Genomic DNA, 22,691 nt, shown 5'->3' on the forward strand with positions numbered 1-22,691 from the left:
TCCTGTTGCTGGGAATTTGTAGGAACGCGCATGCAAGATAACAAAATGACGTTTGGTAAGATATCATTAGAACCATTGTATTAGGATACTGGGTCAGATCGTGGTCTTGACTATGTATAATTATGTAAATGTGATAACAGGGAGATGCTTATGAGAGCTAGCGGTTACCACAGTTGGATCCGGAGCTGTGAAAGTAATTTGCAAATTATAGTTAGTGTAAGTTGATATGGATCTTGACTTTCTGCCCGGCGCCACACCTCCTCCCTTCCTCAGCCATCAGATGGGGCGTTTGTCTTTGTGCACGAGGAAGGGGCATTACTCAGTGTTCAGACGCACAAATAGATCTGATTGCAACAGCTTCTGTGCTGCTCCCTTTCCACCCTGTATTTAGCTATTTCACATTAGGACGTGATAAAAATAATTTCATTAACTCCCATGTTTCCTTTGTGCAGATCACACTGCAGTTCTGTTTGAGGGAGAAATAAGGATAGATGGAGCGGCTCTCTCCTCCCGTCTTCCTCCTCCCTCCCCTCTCGCAATCTCTCATCACATACTGCGGCTCCTCCCTCCACCTTGCCCTTCTCCAGATACCCCTCCCGTCCGCTGTGTCTCTCTTTCTCTCCGTCTCCATCCCTCCTTCATTCTCCCTCAATCGTTCAGCCTTGCTGAGACTACCAGAGGATACACCCTACCTATGTGTGTGTGTGTACGTGTGTGGCTTGCCGTGTGAACCGCATGTGTCAGCGTGTATACACATGTGGCTTCGCAGCTGACGGGAAGGACTCATGAAGTGCTCTGGACTTGGATATCAGATCCTTCCCCTTATGCACATTAACCACATCTTTTTAACCACACTCTAAAATCCCCCTATCCTTAAAGAATCTAATTTTCCTCCTCTCGAGGCAGCTTCTCCATGGAATCTTCAATCCTTCCCCGAGTATCTTGGATTTAATGAGCAGCCACCGTGGAACGAAGCAAGCGTTTTCTGGATTCCCTTCGTTACAGCTCTGGTAAGGATGTCTCTCTTCCTCTCACTCACTCTCTCTCTCTCTCTCTCTCTCTCTCTCTCTCTCTCTGCATATCCATCTCATTTTCCTGCACTTTCTACCTGATTTGCTTCTCATAACATATTGACAGGTGCAAGCCGTACACATTATGGGATAGGGGAGCAGTTAAATGAAGCAGAGCAGGCTATTTAGGACATGGAGAGAGGGAGAAAATGAGGATGGGCTGGCTGGGGAGTGTGAGAGAGTGCAGGGAACAGAGGCAGGGAACAGAAATGTGTGCCAAAACCAGCAGTGTTGCTCATGCTGTCAGACGCTGGAGGGGAAAATGCTCAACTTGGTGCTTGCTATTGATCTCTTGTTACTTTCAGTTCCAATCCCCTGGAGACAACTTTGCATGGTCTACCTGACAGTGATAGTAGTGGATATGGCTATTTGTGAACGCTGACAGGAAGGTACTTTGTCATAATAAGGAGGTGCATTTAGATGGAAGCGCACAAGGAACGGCTACATTTAACAATCACATTCACATGTGTGTTCTGCCTTCTGTTCCCAGCAGGAGAGGAGAGCACGAGAACATGTGAAACTGTTTGTACAGAATGTGTGTGTGGGTGCTTGATATTGTGCGTGTTGTGATGCGACAAGGTGGGACTTACCATCCTTCTTCGGATGCTTGTCTGCAGACTGCACATATTCTCGTTGAGACCTCCTCAGTTGAAGTGGCGAGTGAGAAATTGCAGCTTCCCGCCATGTTGATTTGTCTGATTACCTGATTGGGCCTTTCCACAACAGCTCTGACTCGTAGAGAAATCACCAGTCACTGATTTGAGATGGCTGACTTACAGATCACTCTTGAGGAAGAGATTGAATTTTTTAAATAAATTGTTGTATATTTAGTTTTACTGTGTTTGTTATGATTCCTATCCTTAGGAATATACATTGCGATTCACATAAAGATGAAGACGGTGGGTTTATTTCCCTTTTTTTCTCCACTTTGTCATTTGGAAGCACAGGGTTACGTTGATGTTGCTATTTTGGTCCTCTCTGCATGCCGGATGAGCTTCTTTCCTTTTATCTTTACTGCTGTCTTGTTATTAATTCTCTGTTCAGGGAGGAGAGTAAAGAGAGATAGTTAAAGGGGAGCGGGTGAGAAATGGTGGAATACGAGAGAGAGAGAGAGAGAGAGAGAGAGAGAGAGAGAGGGGTGGGGAAAGTGGTACTGGTACTGAAAGCGATGAAGAGAATAGGAGAGAGGTGTTAGGGGAAGGTTAAATTTGGGAGACAGCAAAAGAGAGAAGATACAACAATGACAGATCGACAGGAAGCCAGACACAAGTGGACGAACGAAACAAAGGAGGGGAGAGCGTGTGCTAACTAACAAAGCCTCAGAAAGAGCTTTTAAAGCATGCAAACCTCTTCTGGTAGGGGGTCAGTTTACACACACGTCCCCCCTCTCCAAAGGGAAACAGGATAGATAGGCCATGGCCTGCATCTCACACATGCCTGGTTGCGTTTCCTGCCAAGAACATCAATATTTATCACATTTCCCATTTCAGTGAAGAAACCATAACACCGGTGGACGGAACAATGATAAAAGATAAATCAAATTACCCCACCTTGGGGTAGACCTTCTCTTTCTGTTTCATTTATAATTCCTTTCCAGCACGTAGGCAAGGTCAGGTGATGCTCTGTTGCATATTGAAATACAGGTGCAGCCACAGTGGTTCATGTTTGTATTGCGGAGCACATTGGCAGTGTTAATTGTGAAACATGTACCCAAGCAGACAGTATTTAATGTAGTGGGTTTTGTCTCATATCTGGTTACTGCTTATTTTTGTTTAAATTCTTTATCGGTTTCCACAGTCAGCCTGGAGGGCACCATCAGTTTAGATTGAAGGGTTTTGAATAAACAACATGGATCATGAGGGTTTTAGTGTGAATGAAAGATGGAACCAAGAAGATATCCCAGGATACGTCACTTTTAAATGCAGAGCTGATCTCCTGATTTATGCTCATTGGTTGGTTTGTTTGGTAATTATTAAGCGATGTCTCCATCTTTATTTTGCAGTTTCCCTCAGGCACACACACAAAGACGTAATCAGAGGATGTGCCTTAGTGTGGCTAGGAGGAGTCATTTTTAAACTACTCTGCTGAGGTAAAAGCTTGCCATGCAGTGGGTGACTTGCATCCGAGAGTGACTCACAGTGCCCATATGAATGTTACTCCACCCACAGCCAGGAGCCCTCGATACTGCCCATCGTCAAACGAGAAGTTAACAACTCATTTTTCCTCAACCTCCAAGGCAATTATTCTCGTGGCCGCTATAGCGAATGGTGCTTATTGCCGATGTGGTTTCATGATTTACCATGATGCATGAAATGAAGTTGGCAAATTTGTCACAGCAATTCACAGCTAATGGTGTCCGTCGTGGTGGGCTGGCATTGTTAGGTTCTGTGCATATGAGCTTCTCATCCCAGTGTAGTCTCACGTATTAACACACGCCACTGTTCATCTTTTCAGTGCTGTTTTGACCCTATAAAACACTATATTAACAAAGTTGTAAAAGTCAATAACTCTCACAATGATGTTCAAAAGTAAATTCAATCAAACAAGCTCTAATGCACTCCTTGATATTGGCTGTCCACGACCTAAAAGGATTGAATGATTAGCTAATCGCCACTAATGAATCCAAAATCCAGATGAATCTACCTTTTTTTCACAACTCGCTGCTAATGAGTCCGGATACAGGAAGAAGAAAGAAAATGATATTGAGGTCTTATTATGTTCCCCTCATGGATGGAAACTGGATGAACAAATCAATAATAAACACATCTCAATATTATGTAGTCCCGTGCAGCACAATCTAACTACTGCCACAAAAATGACCATCCGGTTGATTCAGCTCCTTCCTAACACACTGTTTAAGGTGCTCCATCTAACATTATGCTATAGCAGCAAACAACGATATGCTATGGAAAGATACAGTATAGTGGAGTAATGTCTACCTGAGAAGAGAATGAAGTCGCAACGAGCAGATTGGTTATGGGTGAGGTTGAAGTTGAGGTAGACGGGAGTACGACTACCACATATTCCTCATCTAAACTAAACCCGTTCAGTGTCATATTCAGTGATTATCTAAAATATGGATGTTATAGTTTGTTAGTTGGACATCAAAGAAACCCCGCCCTTCACCAACCTTGGATTTCAGTTTGCAGAGACCGATAAGATCCATCTCAATCATTCTGCACAGTAATATCTAAAAATACAAGCACATCTTCTAAACAAAAAAAAAATGACCTTTTTATCTGACACTAAAAAAGAGTCACGAAGCTTATCTGTTAAATCTGCTCCAAATTTGAACATGTGTTGTGTTTTCTAGAATCGGAGCATACTCACAAGCACTCAAATTTGGGATTTGTCAAATACAGCTGTCGTCTGCAGCAGTTGGGGGTTAAGGACATTACTCAGCAGTTGTTCATGTAGGATGAGAGAGCAAGATTTGTTCACTTCCCCTGCCTAGTTTGTTCCAGCCAGCAGTGCGACTCTAAATGGTATAAATTGGAAATTGTATAAATAATTCAGGAACGAACGGCTTTTATCGTTTGTATTTGGATGCATTGCTCGGCCAACATAACAGCAGTTCTCGTATGTTACCGTATCATGAAAGGATTCAACCCTCACTGACCTTTTGTGCATCCTGTTGTTCTACAAAATCATATCAAACGCCTACTGACTCTGTTGCCCTAGTTTTCATTTGAGATACGTTGCCTCCCAAAGAGAAAATCATTTATTCAGACTTTTATTCTTGATCTTCACAACGATATTGGGCAGAGGATTATGAATCTGCATTCATTTACTAATTTTTTTGTTTTATACACATAAAATAAACCAGTGGCTAGACTACTACTAAATGCTTTGCTTGGTGATCCATGTGACATGTGCAGAATCTCTGATGACACTGATTTGATTTGTGGGAATTTAGGGAAATGAAGGCTTTCGCCACTGCACTGCAGCATTTTCAGAATGACAATGAGTGGCCCGAGAGGAGTGCAACAGTTACAAGGGGACATATTAGTTACTGATTGGCCAATATGGGTCCAAAGGAAGATAAAGCTTGTATGATGCTTGATTTGATTCTAGGTTAGAAAGGAACAAAAAGTCCCAGGATTTGCTGACCCATCAATCCATTTTATTTGAGGATGTACAGTTTACTTGACAGTTTGCTGTGAAAGCGTACACAGACCAAAAAATGCTCATCGCAACTTTTTATATTGAACAATCTGAAAACAAGCCTGTTTCCAAACGTGCAGGATGATTAGGTCTAATCTAATTCGGAATAATCTAATCTCTCCTCAATGAAGCCTGGCCTCCGTTTGAAAAAAGAAGTCCTGCTTACTGTAATTACTGTGACACAACGCAGTGCTTGTTTTATTGATCATTATGTGCAGTGCATTTCTTGAAAATGCACTTTGATCCACTTATAAGTCTATACATCCTGTGCTGTATTTACATCTCTGAAATGGAGGACCATGAGCCAACACTGCTTGTTCATCAGAGTCATGCTGGGAAAAGGAAGCATCAGCTTCGCTTCCTTCCGTGTCAGTTTTTGGCACAAAACCACAGCCAAGTGAAACTGCTTCCAACAGAAAGTGTTGCTGCACGCTTGCAATGAGGACTGAGACACCTGAAGGGAGCTGCTGAACTTTGTACAGCTCTACGCAGAATTACACATATTTACTTTCTGCCCAAACACATAAAGCTGGCCTTACTGTGTTAAATCACATTTCCATCTCAATTTACAATGCCTTTGCCATTTTGTCGAAATTGTTTGTGCCAGTTTATTACGGACAGCCGGATGAAAGGACAAACAATACTCCGAGTTTGAAGCTCAATAGATTCTCTTTGATTGCTGGCACACGGTGGACGCAGCCCTCTGAAATTGAGGGGGAGGTCAGATTGGAGAAATCCCAAATGTTTGTCCAGATGCTCCTGGGTTTTTTTCCAACGGATGTAAAGTGAAGATATCTTGTGTTTTTTTTGTTGTTGCTGGCTTCAACATGTTAATAAGTATCCTGGTATTAATAGCAGTGCCTCCTGATATTTATACTCTTTATTTTAGTCTGGGTTTTTAAAAAACACTGCAAATAGAAAATATTTTACTGTACTGGGGTTAACGTCCTACTCAGCTGAAAATATTATAGTGAAGAGATTTATGCAATAGTTGACAGATTATTATTTTATCTTCTTTATTAAATGTAATTTGGCTATGATGCTTGACTTAGCCCGCCATGAATTTAAAGTAGAAAAAAAAAATAAATCAATCGAATCGAATCGAATAAATAAATAAATCGGCAGAGGCAATTTCTCAGACATGTTTTTGCACCATAGGCACATGCGAGTGCCGGGGATTTTCACACCTGTAAGGCAATGTGCCACTTGATCTTGTGTCAATATGTGGTTTTTAGGACGTTTTTCAAAGTCGACACAAGTTACCTTTACAAGGGAATTGTGGGCCTTAATGTGTGAAGAAAACTGGGACCATCTGTATGCAGGATCCATGTGCGCACAGCCTATGAAAATGGTAAATGTCAGTGAGTCAGCATTTGGATGACATACAAATAGGCATCATTCAAATATTGCATTCTTGGCTGGTTGACATCGCTTTTCAATCGTAGAATCGGTCCTGCAGCTTCCACAAATGCACAAACACACACTCACAGTTGGAGGTAAATTAAAAACAATAACACATTTAGTGGAGACCTCTCCCCCGGCCCCCAGACTGTGTGTGTTACTCCGGTGCCCTGGAACACACGCTCCTTACAAATCCTGCTTTGTGACCAATATTTCAAAAGCTGTAACACCAACAGCTTGCTTGGAAACATGCTAAAACAAGATATAATTAGACCATGAAAATACTATTATTTATTTCAGGCTCAAAAGAGCTCGTCTATTACACAAGCACAGCTGGGTGAGAGGTGCCTCCTGCAGGAGCATCGCTGCTGGATCTTTTCCCAGTCCTGACTGTACTGAAGTCTCCACTCTGATCAGCGTCAGTTCAGAGTGAAAACACAGGCTAAAACAAGCTGCCAATATTTCTAATTATTATGGATGATGCACCCAGAGCTCTATTTTTGGATCAGCAGGAGAAAGCGAGGAAGATATAAAATGTCAAATCAATACATGTTTAACTTTATTTTTAACTATTACATTTCAAGGCCGGGTCATGATCAAAACTGGCAGTCAGTATTCAATGACGTGCACGGTGGAGCGAGATGTTGTAAGCATTCGGGACTGAGCCCAAACGTAGGGGTTTCCGGTTCCCATTTCGCCAACTATATGCACTATTTTTTTCAAGCCATTTGAAAGAGTAGAATGCCTAACAATCTATACATCACTGTGGAAAAGTGTTAGAGAAAAAAAATCAAATCCCAGAGCCTCGAACCTACTTTGAATCGAATTAATCTCGAGCTGTCTTCAACATTGTGGAACCCAAAATACAACTCCATTAAAGAGGTTTTTTCGGGAAGTCCTTCCTCTTTCGATGCCAGGGTTCAAGCAAAGAAGAAGTCCCATGCTGCACACATTGTTTGTGATATTGGGCTATGTAAATAAATGTAATGGAATGGAATTGAACACATGTTAAGGAAGACTAATTTAAATTCCTGCCACCTGAAAAGAGGCAAAAACTGCCTGAACTAACTATTTAGTTTGAAATTTGGTGTAAGCAGCATAACTAATCTTGAAACCCTTTTTGTTATGCTATGCTGGAGCTGAGTTCACGGCATGAATCTTTAGCTAACCGGTTAATGAGACTGAGGGGAAATAACACAAAGTTGGAGGCATTTTGAAAACTTAAAAGATTCAAGGCTTTTGAGGAAACATTCAAGGCTGGAGCCGTAGAAGCCGACCGTGATTAGATTTAGAATATCAGAATCAACATCATTTATCATATTGTTGTAAAAGACAACATTTTTCAGGACACTCTGGTCATTGAGACAAGTTAGTTCGTGTAATTGTATTTATTTTTAACATTTTGCAACCGTGCCAAACCCTGGAGTCAGTTAGAACATCTAACTTCTTCCATTCAAATACATGTCATATCTAATCCTCCTTAAATGGTATGGGTTATTAGCAGACAGATGTAGGTTTCATATGCAATACAACATGATATAAACATTTGATTGGTCTAGTCCAAATAGTCTCTGAGATACTGAGAACAATGCAAAAAGTGTTGCAGTGTCCCCAGTCTCCCTAATATCATCATATCATCTTCCCTGATACCATAGACATGATCCAAACATCCCTGAGTTCATTGACATAGAAGTTGAAGACACACATATGGGTCATCCTGATGGTTTCAACATTAGCAGTGCTGTAAAAAAAAACGTAAATGCAATGTAAAAAATGTCATTAGGCCGATAGCTGGCATGAATAACTGTCACTGTGTATGGTAATTTGAACAGGGTTCAAGCAGTCGAGCGTTTTTGTGTGATAGAAAGAGCTTCTACTCTCACCAAGTCCTCTATCATTAGTATTCTGGACAGTGGCTTGCACTCATCTTGGTTGGCCATTTCCCTTTTGAAATTAGTTTTGCCTTTTTGTTCATGGCAGTCTCGTCCACTCAAATACTGTCCAGGTTTAAATAAATAAACAAACACCCTTAATGCTAATGAATGCTAATGCGCACATTCTAAGAGGGCACTATTTAAGAGTCAAGGAAAAGAACAGGGCCTTTGGGCTTGTGCCTTTCACTTGATTCATTTGCTGATTAGTCAGCGAAATGTATCACCATTTTTGCATACAATACTGGAGCAGGCAAGTGGACGTTCTGCTTGTATAAAATATGTTAAAATCTTCAACAGATTACAGACAAAGCAGACTCAGATCAGATTGGATATGCTGTGCATTTTGTACATTTTGTATTTCATCTAGTTCCTGTTACCTCGAAAACAACCAAGCACTCTCTTGGCAAGGCAATATTTTTCATGACATTATTTGTAACAAAAGATTTCATAGGTCAAACATACATTTCCACTGGCAGAAATCTGCAGAAATTGAGGTCCGTCCGAATATTTTATTCCCCCGCACGAATGTTCCGCACTTTTGTCCAAGCATTCATAAAAACCCACAAAATGAATTGCACAAAAATGCTTTTAGGGACAGGTAATATATCAACTTTTGTCTAAGAAATATAGGGAAACTTAATTATGACATCTATTGTCTGCTGATTTGGCTTCCTGTGTGTTCAGTTCTAGTATGTAGTACGGTGAAGCATCAAAGCCGACTATTGTAGCTAACTAAAGGAATACACCACATCATGTCTTTTACTGACACAAACTGACAAATGTTTCTACTCTATGTAGTCTTTTCATACTTCTTTCAAAGCAAACTCTTTTCCATCCATGACCAGCTGACAAACTGGTTTTGGAAAGGTTTCAGTCCTCTCTACAAGCCAATGATCCTTCCACACAGGTGTTTTCACTCACTGTGCCGGATTAGATCTTTTCAGGACGGTGTGGGTGTGCAAAGACAAGCATGTTTAACATCTCCTTCACAGCTTACACCTTTATCAATGTTATCAGTACATGGACTTTGTGGAAGTTATTTAATATCAGTCACAGCAGAGTTCAGCTTCAACCTGAGCAGAAGGCTTATTACCTGTGGTGAAATAAAAAACACCTGTGTCCAGAGCCAGAGCCTTGAAAGCTTTGAACCTTTTATCTTTTTTTCCAGTTGGTCAGTTGGCTCATAGCGGCCGTGCTCGTCTGTTTCAGTCTTTTTCAGCAATTTTTGCTTTGCGATACTCATGCTTTGGAGATGTTTCAGCAGTATACATCATATATCACTTGATAATTGTCATACCAGACATCCTACGGGAGACTGAGAGATACTTTTCATGACTAGAGAAGTCATATCCCCCTCCCTGGCTGAGATTTTTTATTTTATATTTTTTTAAGTCCTTTGGATGAGACTCGCCAGGAGAGATTTGCCTGATAGTTTATGCACTCAGTTCGTACTCGCTAACCTAAAAAGCATGTTTGTAGCTGGTGAGCAACAACTGAAAGTAGGCTATTTCATCAATAATCTTTTTTACATGCTTATGCATAAACCATAAATGATGGCACACGTTTGCAGCATGTGTTATCATCGCTAGTGATCTATATGGCATTACGTTGATGCTGCGTTACTTCTCGACACCTGCTCCAGCAGGGAGTAAACGCTGTCAGGGGTTGAGAGACAGGATTACGATGGAAGAGGTTGCGACAGGAGAAGACTCCCTGTAGCTGAAGTCTTCAGCCAGTGGGCCAGGCTGAGGTGAGCCTTCCACACTTAAGCCAAATTGGAAAAGACCCTCAGCGCAGAAGGCTAAGTGGCACTGGTGAGCTAGCGATCTGTCTGTGAAGGGGGTTTAGGAAAGTATTATACCAAGCTGAGCTTCAGGAAAGCATTATGGATCTTATAATTTTTTGGGGGAAAAAAATACACAGTCGGTAGGGCTTAACAGGGAAGGGTAAGTGGAGTCTTTTGATGATTGGGACATTGTGTTGTTCACTGAGAAGAGTATGCTACTTTCAAAGTTACACTGTCAGGGACTTAAAAGGGGCATACTATGAAAAGCTCACTTTTTCAGTGTATGTGCACTTACATTTGGATATCTGGATTGCCTTCCAACCCAGAAACTGTAAAATAAGACAACCCAGTCAGTTTGTTGTGCTTAGATCAGAAAACGTGATTCAACAAGCCAGTCAGATTTGGTTCCCTCTGCTATGTCACATGCAGGCTCATAAGAAAATTCCACTTTGCCGTGATTACACTTGAGGTCAAGCAACTAATGATGATGATGTATTGTTAATATGACTGAGGCTATAGTCTAATTGAAGTTGATGAGATGAATTTGTGTATTCCCACTGAGAATTAAAATAGTTCAACGCTTCCAGTTTTATCGTTATGAGCGTACTGTACATTGATTGAAATGAACATTTATTGAAAGCATAACGTCTGTTGAATTGATTTAATTAAACAACCCTATTGGGTTGATGTAGAGGAATGGCCACAGCATATTTGTATTCTGTGAGGCTCCCCGCTCAGCTCTCTAAACCAAAGCCGACATTTAATTTGCAACCAAAATGAGGTGAACTTTGTGCGAAGCGGGTCATTTTACTGCTGTAATCGAGGTGCCCCCTCTTTGCTCTTAATCTGACTCTCACTGTATGGGAGGAAACAGCCATGGATGTGTGTGTGTGTGTGTGTGTGTGTGTGTGTGTGTGTGTGTGTGTGTGTGTGTGTGTGTGTGTTAGAGAGAGTGTGAGTGTAAGCGTAACCTTTTATAATTTCAAACACTATCATTAAATATGCATAACATATTCCTTTTTTTTTTTCTTTGGGTAACTTTTATCCAAAGTGTCTCACAGTAATGAAGGTGAATACTTCAAATAATGTATCAATGGGAATCCAAGCCTTTAAAGACAACTCGAAGCCCCATTTGGAGAGTGTCTTGCTTCAGTAATCTGTACTTTACTTCCAGTTCAAAGTCAATGCAGTGGCGGGACATAATGCATGGAAAAACTGTTACAACATGAGCAGACGGTGGACGAAACCCTCGAGGTGTAGACAGAAGAGGAGGAGGAAAGGAAGGAGTCACATTTCGCCCCTTGATATGGCAGCTTTTGTCACTATAAAGTGGTGAGGCTGCTGTGTTTAGACGATGAAAATGCTTGAGTGGGGATAATGGATCTTTCATGCTCTATGCACATTGACTCAGCTGCTTATCGACTTTGTTTAAAGTGACTTCTCCAGGTATCTGAAGAGTTTATGGAGGTGATTATCTCTGATTTTTCGAATGGTTATGATATCATCTTCCAAACCAGGTGCAATAAAACTGTTTTTTCTAGTTTGCAGCAAGAAACTGGTTGGAAATCCATTTCCAGGGACTTCTCATGGGTATCTTTTTTTTTTTTTCTTCGTTGCCAGTTCCTGCCAACCCGTGACTTCCTCTAGGCCAGGCTAATAAATCAATCTTTGTCGCACATTTCCTCTTAGCACACTTTATTATGAAGGATACAAATAAAAAACTTGTAAACATACACAACACATAACAAACACTCCTAAATAATGCCAAAAGAAAGACCTACGGTCTTGTTTTAATTGCTACAATGAAGAACAATTTTAATGAGAAAGTGTTTCTTATTCCTAGAAACCTAAAAATCATGCACATATTGCAGGCTGGTGAAGCCAAACACATAGTTCTTTAGTTGAAAGATCTGATTGTCTGTCTCATTACAGCTTATTTCTCTTACTCTGAAGTCTTTGCAGATTTTTGGGATCTGAACTACAGTACAAGGCTTTCTCTCATAAGGTCAGATCATGTCTTGTAAATGTAGCTGTGGACAAGTATTCTTCCTGACAGTAGTTGTGTTTATGCGCAGACATACAATCTCTCCTGGATGACAGCATCTTTCATTTCCAAAGATATACCATTTTGATTTGTTTGCGAAATTGTCGCATACCTCTGAAACCTTTGATCTCTACGTACATTAGGATTCTTTCAAAAAAATTCCAAAAATGTTAGTGAGTGACCAGAAATTATGAAGAATTAAGATAGTTGACCACGAAAGTCATTATAAAGAGCTTCATAATGTGTTATGATTGTTTTATAAGGTATTGTGAATGTTTATGAGTGCTTATAATTATAAGTATACAGTGCTATAAGCATACTCATAAGTATGTTTATAATGCATAGACATAGGTGTGATAACAAAGTGTTACCCAAACTTGAATTTACACTTTAAAGTTTTGCTATTTGTGGAGTAAAGTGTGGTTGAGGCACTTCTGTCTCCCACTGGGAGTTTTGCCCTGGTCCCTTCTGACACTTCTTCCTGGATTTTAGTGTAGGCGTGTGTGCCACGGGGATTTGCTAAGTCTGTCATTGTCAACACAATACTGAGGGAGGATATCTACTTTAAGTAGTTATTAAATATAGCCTTGTTGTTTGTGGGGAAGTAGCACAGTATGTCATACTTACATGGTAGCATACACCAGGAGAAAACAATGCAACAGAATGTATTGTCGACATCCAGGCATTTGTTTTTTGTGGCTAAGATATTAGATTCCATTAATAAAGTATGTGGCTGTCTGGCCCGACATATTTGAAGATACTTTGGCATTAGCTGGAGTTACTTTCAGATAGCCTGATTTTTGGTTGACATTAAAGTTTAATTTATGTGAACTGAGGTTATAAAGGGACTTTCCAGATGACACATGATACAGCTATTTTCCTGGGGAAAAGTGTCTTCTCTGAAAACAATTTAACTGTTGTATCTATTTGCACTTGTCGATGGAACATAAGACTGAAATGGCAGTTGCTGCGTTGCTCACAGCTTGAAGTAGCACTAAACAATCTGTGACCTAGAAATACACAACAAGACTTAAATAGCTGTGAGCGCCGACTAAACTTGAGGTGAGTTTAGGCTGTTTTTGGGAGTTGATAGTGTTCTTCACATGTGTAATTAGGTATACTTATGAAGCTCCGCTGGTGTGTGGCGGAGAACACTCTCCGTTAGTGTCTCATGATTTGAAAAATTGAAGTAAGTGAAGTCTATTCTGGCAGGACACGCAGATTCACTGTGAATCTTTTGCAGCTGCGCCTCTTCAATTAGATCACACATTTGTATCCAAAAAAACACTTGTTTGTCTGCTCCACATAACCAACTGGGAAGAACTATTTTTTTATTCTTTTTAAAAGACAAAAATATCTTCACAGCATGTCAAAGGCAGACATCAGGACCAATTCAAGTTTGAGTCATCTTGCACAGCAGAGACTGCATGAATGCACCCAAAATCGTACTGCTTCTGCTCTATCCCTAAATGCATCCGTCTTTGGTGGTACCGTCAGTTCCTCAGCATCTCCTTTCGTCTTTGATCTGGAAATGGTTTACAATATCAATTTACCTGCTGTCCCAGTTTTGCGGGAGTTGTTAACAGCTGCTTAAAACACTCAGCAAAGCTGTTTTTATTGATGGTGGCACAGGTGCATCGCCGTCATTGGGTAGAAGGTAGTCGTTTCACAAGCAATAAAAAGAGTTGAAAGAATAGGTACCTCTGACAGTCTGACAAAAGCAATATTTGTCTCACCAAAGCAGCTGCATCCCGCTCGACCCGACGGGTTTAATGTTGGAACGGTGGAGCTGTGGTTAAAAATATCAGTTTAAAACTTCTAACTAGCAAAGCAAAACGGATTTAGAATGTTGAAATGAGGACCATGGCTATGAGGACGCCGTCGTGTACTCAGTGACGTTACTGGAGATCTGTCGGGGTTTATTTAAAGTGTGGCTCTAGAGATGTCCATGTCGGTCTCTCACTTTGGTCCCGATTGAAATATCTTGCAAATTATGTGATGGATTGTGCACATATATTCATGGTCCCAAGATGATGAATCCTTATTATTTTTTTAGATCACCATTTGGTCAGAATTTTAAATTGTCTACTTCATGACAGAAAATCTGAAGAATTCCCATCAGCCTCAGCTGTACTTTGTGTTTAGTGCTAATTAGAAAATAACGTGACATTTTAAATGGTCATTATTCTACAACCATTCCTTTGGGCAATCAACATGTTTTGTCCGTCTCTTGACTTGTTTGGTTTAGTAATACAGTTAGTAATGAGACGACAGGAGTGTTGGACTAATGCGATGCAGAAGAGACCATCACTTACCACTACTGCTGCTCACTCCAGGCTGTGTGTGCTGAGTGATGCTGCTTTTCACCACCACTATGACCAAGATGCTTGCTTTGGTTTCACTCACGCTTCACCCGCGGTGGGTTTCATAGCGCTTGCTGCTTATTTATTTATGTATTCTTACTTTGCTCATGTCGGACCGTGCAGGAGGCCTTTTAAGAGCAGAACTAGCGCTACATGGGCAAAATCGATTACTTTCTTTTAACGTAGCAAATGCTAATCCATGAACCCTATCTGATTATTGATCAACTGCCGGCATGGCCACATGCTAAATTCTTATTCGGTGTGTAGGGGATGATGTCGTTGACGAGATCTCATTGGAATTCATGGCTGTTCTGTTGGTTTGTTTATAGTGAAGTCCACCCCTCATGCTGCAGCTACTTTGCTGACGGCGAAGCACAACTGATCTCACAGAGTGCAGATATCAGATACTGTTTGATACTTAGCTTGACCAAAGGCCCTTGACCTTGAACAGAAATGAAAACATGCTGAATGGATGGTTATGAATCAATCAAAGCCCAGAGTTCAAGAGGTCTTCCTAATTTGTGTTGTTGTTTGTTATTAATTAAACATGAGGGAAAAAGGCTCAATGCAAACAGAAATGCCTGTAAAATGAATTAAAAACCTTGAGCATATACATATTTGTTGTTTCTGCAAAGTAAAAAACAAAAGAAAATATAATATAATATGACTGCATGACATGGCCACTTTCTAAAATAAAAATTCTGACTGCTGGATGAAAATTTTGGAAATCTGAATGTTTTGTCATATAAGAGAGAACTATCACAATTAGGGAAGGTGATTCTGCTCTTTCTGGCATGGTATTATTACTGCAAGCTCTACTGTTGCCTTCAGTGGACGTTGAAACTAAAATGGCTATCCTCACGTAAAAAACAAATCGTAAATCAGTTTATTCACGTCCATGTAAACACACAGAGTGTTAAAAGTTCCGCAATCACTTGCGATTGAGTGGTCCCTGAAGTCGGAGTGAAAGAGTTTGAACAACATTTGTTCTCAGTTTTGAAGAGTTACCCATTTGTAGTCATTTTCTATTTGGGCTTTATTGATTGGTATCCTAAACAGCCAGTGTAACCCCTCCAATCAGCTAGACACACGGTAATTGCTTTGTCATTTCTCTCCAGAATGTTTACACTCAGCAGGTTTCATTCATTTCAATCAGGAGCTGCTGGCACGGTAATGCCTGCAAATCAGGGTCCACCATTTTGATTGCTTCCCTCATAAAATCTGATGCTATCATACTGTTGAAAGGCAAAATGACACATTATTCACCATTTGACATTGTTTTAGAAAAATGGGTTGAAAGAAAAAAAAATACATTATTAAAGCGCAAATTAGCAGGCAATGTCTTCCTTAAAGGCCTTGGTCCTTGTCTGATGTCAGTCAAAATGAGTGTCTTCTTCTCCTCTGCTTGTGTGTGACACTCATAGAATTACATCTAAACTCATTCTGTATGTTTCTCCTTGTTTAACTTGTGCTTTTGTCAAAACCACGTGCCTTATTTCATTCTTGGAATTAAATCTCCCTACTCAGGCAAAGATGGCAAAAGTCCCCATAGGCTATTGCTCTGCAGTCTGCACATGTAATTGTAACTTCATCATGAACCTACGGCTTTAAGTACCCAATGAGGAGTTTTATGGCTCTAAAATCTGTGAATGTAATTCTGTGCCCCTAGCATTCCATTGGCCCAGTCTAAAGGAGCACACACTGCACAATTAATGAGTCACACCTCATTCAACTGGCCGACTCAAGGTTATTTGAATAATTACGTGCAGGTAGGAAAGTTATGCAAATACAGCAGTGTGAATGGTGGCTTTACTCAGAGCTACATAAGGTATTTGTTCTTCGTCCTTGCCTTACGACTCGCCACCAGCAGACGGTCCAAGGCGAGTGCTGATGAGTTATTGTGACGAGGTGGCACAAATTCACATACTCAACAATTCTCACATTTTGTTTCAAATAAAAAGCTCGGCATCGGTTTTTTGTTGGAAGATGAAAGCTAATAGACAATGACGGCAGTTTTTAAAAAGGATCCATTTATTAATTTTTAAGTGTCAATTTCTGGTGAAATATCAAGGTGTGTGAGGAAAAATGTAACTTCATAGTGAAACTATTCAATTCATTCTGAGATTGTACAACAAAATACCAATAGCACATTTACAGCCAAGACATGTTCTATTACTTTACATTTTTTTATTTTGCATTATCCCCATTAGGAAATAATTTCAGTAAATAGATTCAAAACCTACAGGCCCTCTATTCATTGTCTAACCGCTGCTAGTAAGAGCTTTTATTCATGAAACAATCCACCAACTCAGTGTATTGATTAGTTGTATTTACAAGGCTCATCAGTCAGTTGTAACTGCCGATCAGGAAGCTCCTCAAGGTTTTTCTACCTTATAACTCACTAAGGCAAGATCTTGATAGGGTGGGATTAATTAATTCATTTAATTAAACTGAAAGGGATATGCTTCGGGAAAAAATATATATATTTTGTTAGGAACTGGGACTGACATGATGTGCTTCTTTTGCACTTTTTCTCAGAGCATTTGAAGCACTTCAAATTGCCTTGTTGCTGAAAGGAGCAACATAAATAAACTTGCCTTGCCTCTCTCTTCGAATGACTCCATATCCAGCCTGTTCCCACTGTGTCAAATATCCCATCCGCGTCATTACCAGACGTTCAGCGCAAGTGCTCCGGGAATGTGCTGACGTCGTATAAAGGCCCCATAAACCCATATACGGCGAGTGGGAGGGGAGGATAGATGGATGGGACAAACAAACACAAAACATTCACCCACTGTTCGTGTTCTGTGTGAAACCAACAACGTGTTGGTGTCTTTGTTTTCAGAATGCTACATTTCACTTTCATTTAATTGAATCCCAACCTAAACCCAACGAAGTGGTTTTGTTGCCTAAACCTAAGCCACTGCTTTTTTTTGGTTAATTCACAATCATGTGACGGTAGTGGAATGTCATTTTGCCGAGCTGGGACAGCCCAGTACGTTAGAAAAGGGGTCTGAGCAAGCGTCAGTATGTGACGAGTTGGGAATGGCAATGGGTTGCCACTGTTGTGGTCCTTAATTCCTAAAGTTTGATTGACTCACGTATCCTTTTTGACTTTGACACAGAGCCTCTGGATTAGCGGGTCCATAACCTCTTAATTAACAACAAAAGCAGACAGAGAGAAAACTGGAACAAGAGCAGCTTTTCAATTATTTATTGTGACTCTGAAAGTCCACCTCAGCCTCCCAACACACACACACACACACACACACTAGATTTCCCTTGGGCATACTGTAGCTTAGTGCTGTTGTTGAGATGTGTATTATTTATCGTCACAAGCAATTCAGATCGTAAGGGCTACTCTCAATCAGACTGATTTGTAATAATCTCATCCACATGCTGTCCAAGCCCCAAAAATAATATACAGAATTAATGAGCAGTTCTTCTGCAGGACAAACCTTCTGGTTCGTGTGATGATTTTCATTGATACATTTCAACCTGTGTGTTAAAAACAGAACGGATTGGCCTGTATAATTGTACGCCATCTGTCAGGGATATTCTTATATAGTGTAATTAATGTAGTCACACCTGACCTGGGGGGGGGGGGGTTCACTGGGATGTCTTCAGGCACTGCCTTCTTCTTTTCCACTCAACTTGATCTTCCATGGTAAGTTGTCACTTAAGTATACTGTAGAGAAGTGCATGCAAATCCAAAATGGTTTATGCGACAACATGCTCTGAAAATTCTCATATTTTGTCTTCATTTCCTTTTAAATGAAAAAACAAGAAAACATCAAGTGCAGATTTACCAAATGCTCTCAACCATCTGAATCTGCTCTTCCCCAGGTGTGCTGAATGATGAATCCCAGTTGATTGTAAAATTGGACGCATGTGGGCTATTGTTTATTAGCAAAGGTAACTCCCCCTCAAACACTCTGTAAAGGCAGGTTTTTGTGCTGTGTGCAAATACTCTGGCACATGCCCAAGAACAGGAGAGATGCCACCAAAACAAGGCCGCAAGAAGAAACAGAGCTTTAGCAGTAGTGATCAGCAGCCACTTTTAAAAACATTTGAACAAAGTAAACCGGATTGTCCAGAGCATCAGTACTTACAGGAAAATCAAAGGTCTGGATGGTCAAAGCATGAATGAGCAATAACATCCGAGGGTTTTTATAGTCTTCATTGTTATCAATGGACCAATTTTGTCTTTAGCCCAGACATGCAATGATCCAATCATTATAACTACTCTAAAAGAGTGGGAGGAATCCTTAGGAGAGTTTTTTGGAAATTACCTCTTTCAAAGCCATTGGCAGTTGGACAACCTGTTATTTACGATATTATGTGAATTGGGGAATATATATATATTCACATTCTATAAATCCGCCGTCTTCGGATCTGATTGACTATCGTTTCTTTTTGACGTAGATGCTTTCATATGGATGGCAGCCTGCTGTGCCCTTTTATATCATTACAATGTCCTATATATGGGAGGAAAATTATTTTTTTCTCAAATGTTGCTAAGCATGTTGACTACATAGGAGTTGTTGGAATTTTTGCTTTTGTTTTGTCATAATTAAACTTAACCTTAATGGTGTTAAATTATTTTTAAATACTTCAAAAGTAATGTTTTCTCGCATTGGACAAACAATTTGGAGACTGAAAAGACGATGTTTTTTTCTTATCGCCGGAGATTTTTCCAAGAGTAAAAATTGGTGAATCCTAGAAATCAGTGGGTACAAACACAATAAGAACGAATCGTTGATACGAACACGGAAACAAAGAGGACATTTGTTATTACACTGGTTCCTACATGAGGCCAGATGTCTTTACTTTCAGTTTATCTCGATGTCATAGTTTCGTAGTTGTCTTTTGTAAAAGTAAAATTGCATTGATCTTTTAAGTGAAATCCACAGTGGGGATGTTCAACAAATAACTACAGATGACAACGGCAGTTTGACATTGAATTGATACAATGATTTTAAAAAAGTCCTTCAACTTAGTACAAAGGGGAGCTGATGTTACATTTTATAACCAGTTTAATGAACTTACATTGTCCATGAGGCCATTAGGAGTGTGAGGTCAGGATAGACAGCACACAAATGACTTCTCGGCAACAACAAGAGACATTTGTTAAGGAATCAGGTGGGATGTTCTTCGGTACGTTTTACAACAAAACAAGAACATGGAGCTGTATTATTAAACTTACAGTCTGAGAATTTTTCCTCATCTTCATGCAGATTGTAATCAAACACTGAAAATATGCCCGATAAGCCATGCGCAGCATCAGCACCCAGTCAAAGATAGCAGATGATCCGAAAATGAATTTGCCACCCCTAACGTCCACATAGTGTGATTATATTCAAGGAGTTGCAAGCATGAAGGTATTTAAGCTGCACTATAAACTATGGGATAACTTCTAATAAGGACACCAACATATTGTTTAACATGGAGTCATGATATGTGAAATATACTTTGAGTGACACTAAAGTGCTAAATAATAATATATTTTGATCAATGTCAAAATATGTTCTGCACAATTTCAGACATTGTTTTACACATTTTACGATTGTATGCATAAGCAGTTAATGGTATTATGTTATGTTATCTATTTATTTTGCAGATTATATCTTTTATTATTTGTGGGGGCTATCTGCTATATTTAATTTTATACTTTATAAAAAAATATCGCACACAATTAGTCAACCTGAGGACTTGATTGTAGTCCTGGTACTCTTGAGAAAATATAAATTTATTTACTGTGTTCCCTACTTCTCCTCTTGTTTCCATGGCAACATTACAGGGAATGAAGGACAGGCTCTGAAGTTTCTAAAAGCACAAATGAAAATGCTCCAGGAAGTACACAGCCCTTCGTGTTGTAAATTATAAGTATGGTTACAAGAGAGCTCTTTGCCAAAAACAGGAAACATCGAGCCACAATCTGCTATATGTTGTCTTTTGTGGTGCAGCAATTATTACAGGACCCCTGTCCTATCAAAAGACTGCTGATAATGTTTGCCACTCCTCAGTAAGGTAAAACCAATACTGTTACTTATTAGGGACGGGCCTTTGTTGTCACCATTGGGCATAGATGTTTGGGCCACCTTTATCTCTGGGAAATACCGATCTGTTGCCACTGTCAGCACAGGCAGGGAGAGGAAACCACGGAGGAGGATATAGATTCATTTTAATGAATACTCAACCAAATTGGTAATTGGTCTCTGTGCTTTAAAACTGAAATCCCTCACAAAAATTCAAGAAATGCCGCGCAGTTATATTTTCGACCTCTAATTACTCACTAATTACCAAAGCTGACAGAAATACATCCTTTTAGTTGATTAGATGGATTATCTTCTTTTCAATATCACATTCAGATGCAACTAGTATAAGACGAATGCCAGCTGGACTGTCTTAGTTAAAGAAGCAAACAGCTACTCTTGTCAGCAGGTTTATGGTAACATGAAAATACAAGGACTGATTTAGATATCCGCTTTGGAGATAAAATGCACAGTATCCTCACTGGAATGAGATTCATAGAGCTGATACAGTTTCAGATACAAATGTTACCGTCCCACGATTGAAAAAGCCACGACAGGCATTTTTGTCAGTCTGCTATATTTGGCTATGACTTACATTTTAATTGCTGTATCACCCGTAAACATATTCAGCTATATAACAGTACCTACAAGAACTATGTCTGATTAGAAGGACTTTTTTTTTTTTAAAGCAGCATCATCGGATTCTCTTTTTGGCCACTTGGTGGAAGCAGACCAAGTCGTAAACACAAGCTGGCAAGGGGAACTTGGTTGCAAAACAGTTGACCATGTAGACAGTGGTGTCATGTTCCTGACCAGCTGTTGAACCGGAGTTCATTTTTAACTATTCTTCTCGCTTTGTTTGAGTGAACACCAACTTCGGCGGGAAAAATCAAGCTTTTTAGCTGCTAAATGCTACCTGCTAAATGTGTTCGCTGGCTAGTCACTACAGTTAGTGACTATAGTCTGTCTAAGAAACAGTGGCACGCTGCGGCTGGAAACCAGGTTGCCGAGCCAAAACAAATACCAAAAGTTGTAGGCTGTTTAACCAAAACAGTTAGCTGAAAGATGCTATGAATCTCCGTTTCGCTAAAGGGAACTGCGTAATATAAAAATCTGGATTAGTGCATCTTTAAGCTTTGTTTATACTCGCGCTTGACACTGTAGCGCGAGCCTCTGCACCTGGTGCGCCAGCTCCAAGCATGCACAGAAGCTTTTATGCTTAATATACCGTTCGTTGCATTATTCTGCGAAACGCCAGAGGGCGTGCAAACAAAATGAACTGTGAATAATCAAAAAGACAACGAGTGTAACCGGCAGAAAGCCATAGATCAACTTCCACAATGCTGAGGACGGATTGTAAACTCATATCTCATATTCATGGACTAATTTGTACCTTTGTGCAAGGCCTGTAAGGAAGCAGGTCAAACATGTTATGCATTATAAAGAAACAAAAGTTCAATATCCTTTTTTAATTTAATTATGCGATCAAAATCTATACTCAAGTGTAGATTTTTAAGACCTCCTTTTGGCCTTCTTTGTATAATTCCCAGACATGTTAATAGTGATTTATCAGTAATAAAAGGCCGCGCCAAGTTCACAAATTCAGAGGTGCATGACCAAGCGCCGGCCACTTGCACAATGCGCAGACCATGATTGTGTCATATTCTGGTGTGCAGGCCTTGCTGCAAATATAGACAAAGCTTTAAGTTTTGCTAAATAAATATATATACTGTTTGGTGTATGACCTGTGTTACAAGGGAGATAAATGACTTGTGAAATGTGTCAAAAGGAGTTTGGAATGAATGTGACACAAGGTTGTAACAAAGTTATCTTTTGTAGGTGTTTAAATAGTTTTTCAAGTGGGAATACAGACATAGTGTTGCCCTAGTGTCAG

The 22,691-nt window shown here is 40.0% G+C and overlaps 1 protein-coding gene across 2 annotated transcripts in view; it reads left to right on the top strand.

Moving 5' to 3' along the window:
* The first annotated feature begins 604 nt into the window (after nt 1-604).
* Nucleotides 605-22,691, top strand: part of lingo1a (leucine rich repeat and Ig domain containing 1a) — a 102,512-nt gene continuing 80,425 nt past the window's right edge. For both annotated transcript variants that reach the window (XM_031868901.1, XM_031868910.1), the window contains exon 1: nt 605-1,010. The gene's annotated coding sequence lies outside the window, so the exon portion shown is untranslated. The remainder of the gene's footprint in view (nt 1,011-22,691) is intronic.

Source organism: Anarrhichthys ocellatus, unplaced genomic scaffold (assembly GCF_004355925.1).
Source record: "Anarrhichthys ocellatus isolate YVR2014 unplaced genomic scaffold, GSC_Weel_1.0 scaffold2, whole genome shotgun sequence".
Lineage (NCBI taxonomy): Eukaryota > Metazoa > Chordata > Actinopteri > Perciformes > Anarhichadidae > Anarrhichthys > Anarrhichthys ocellatus.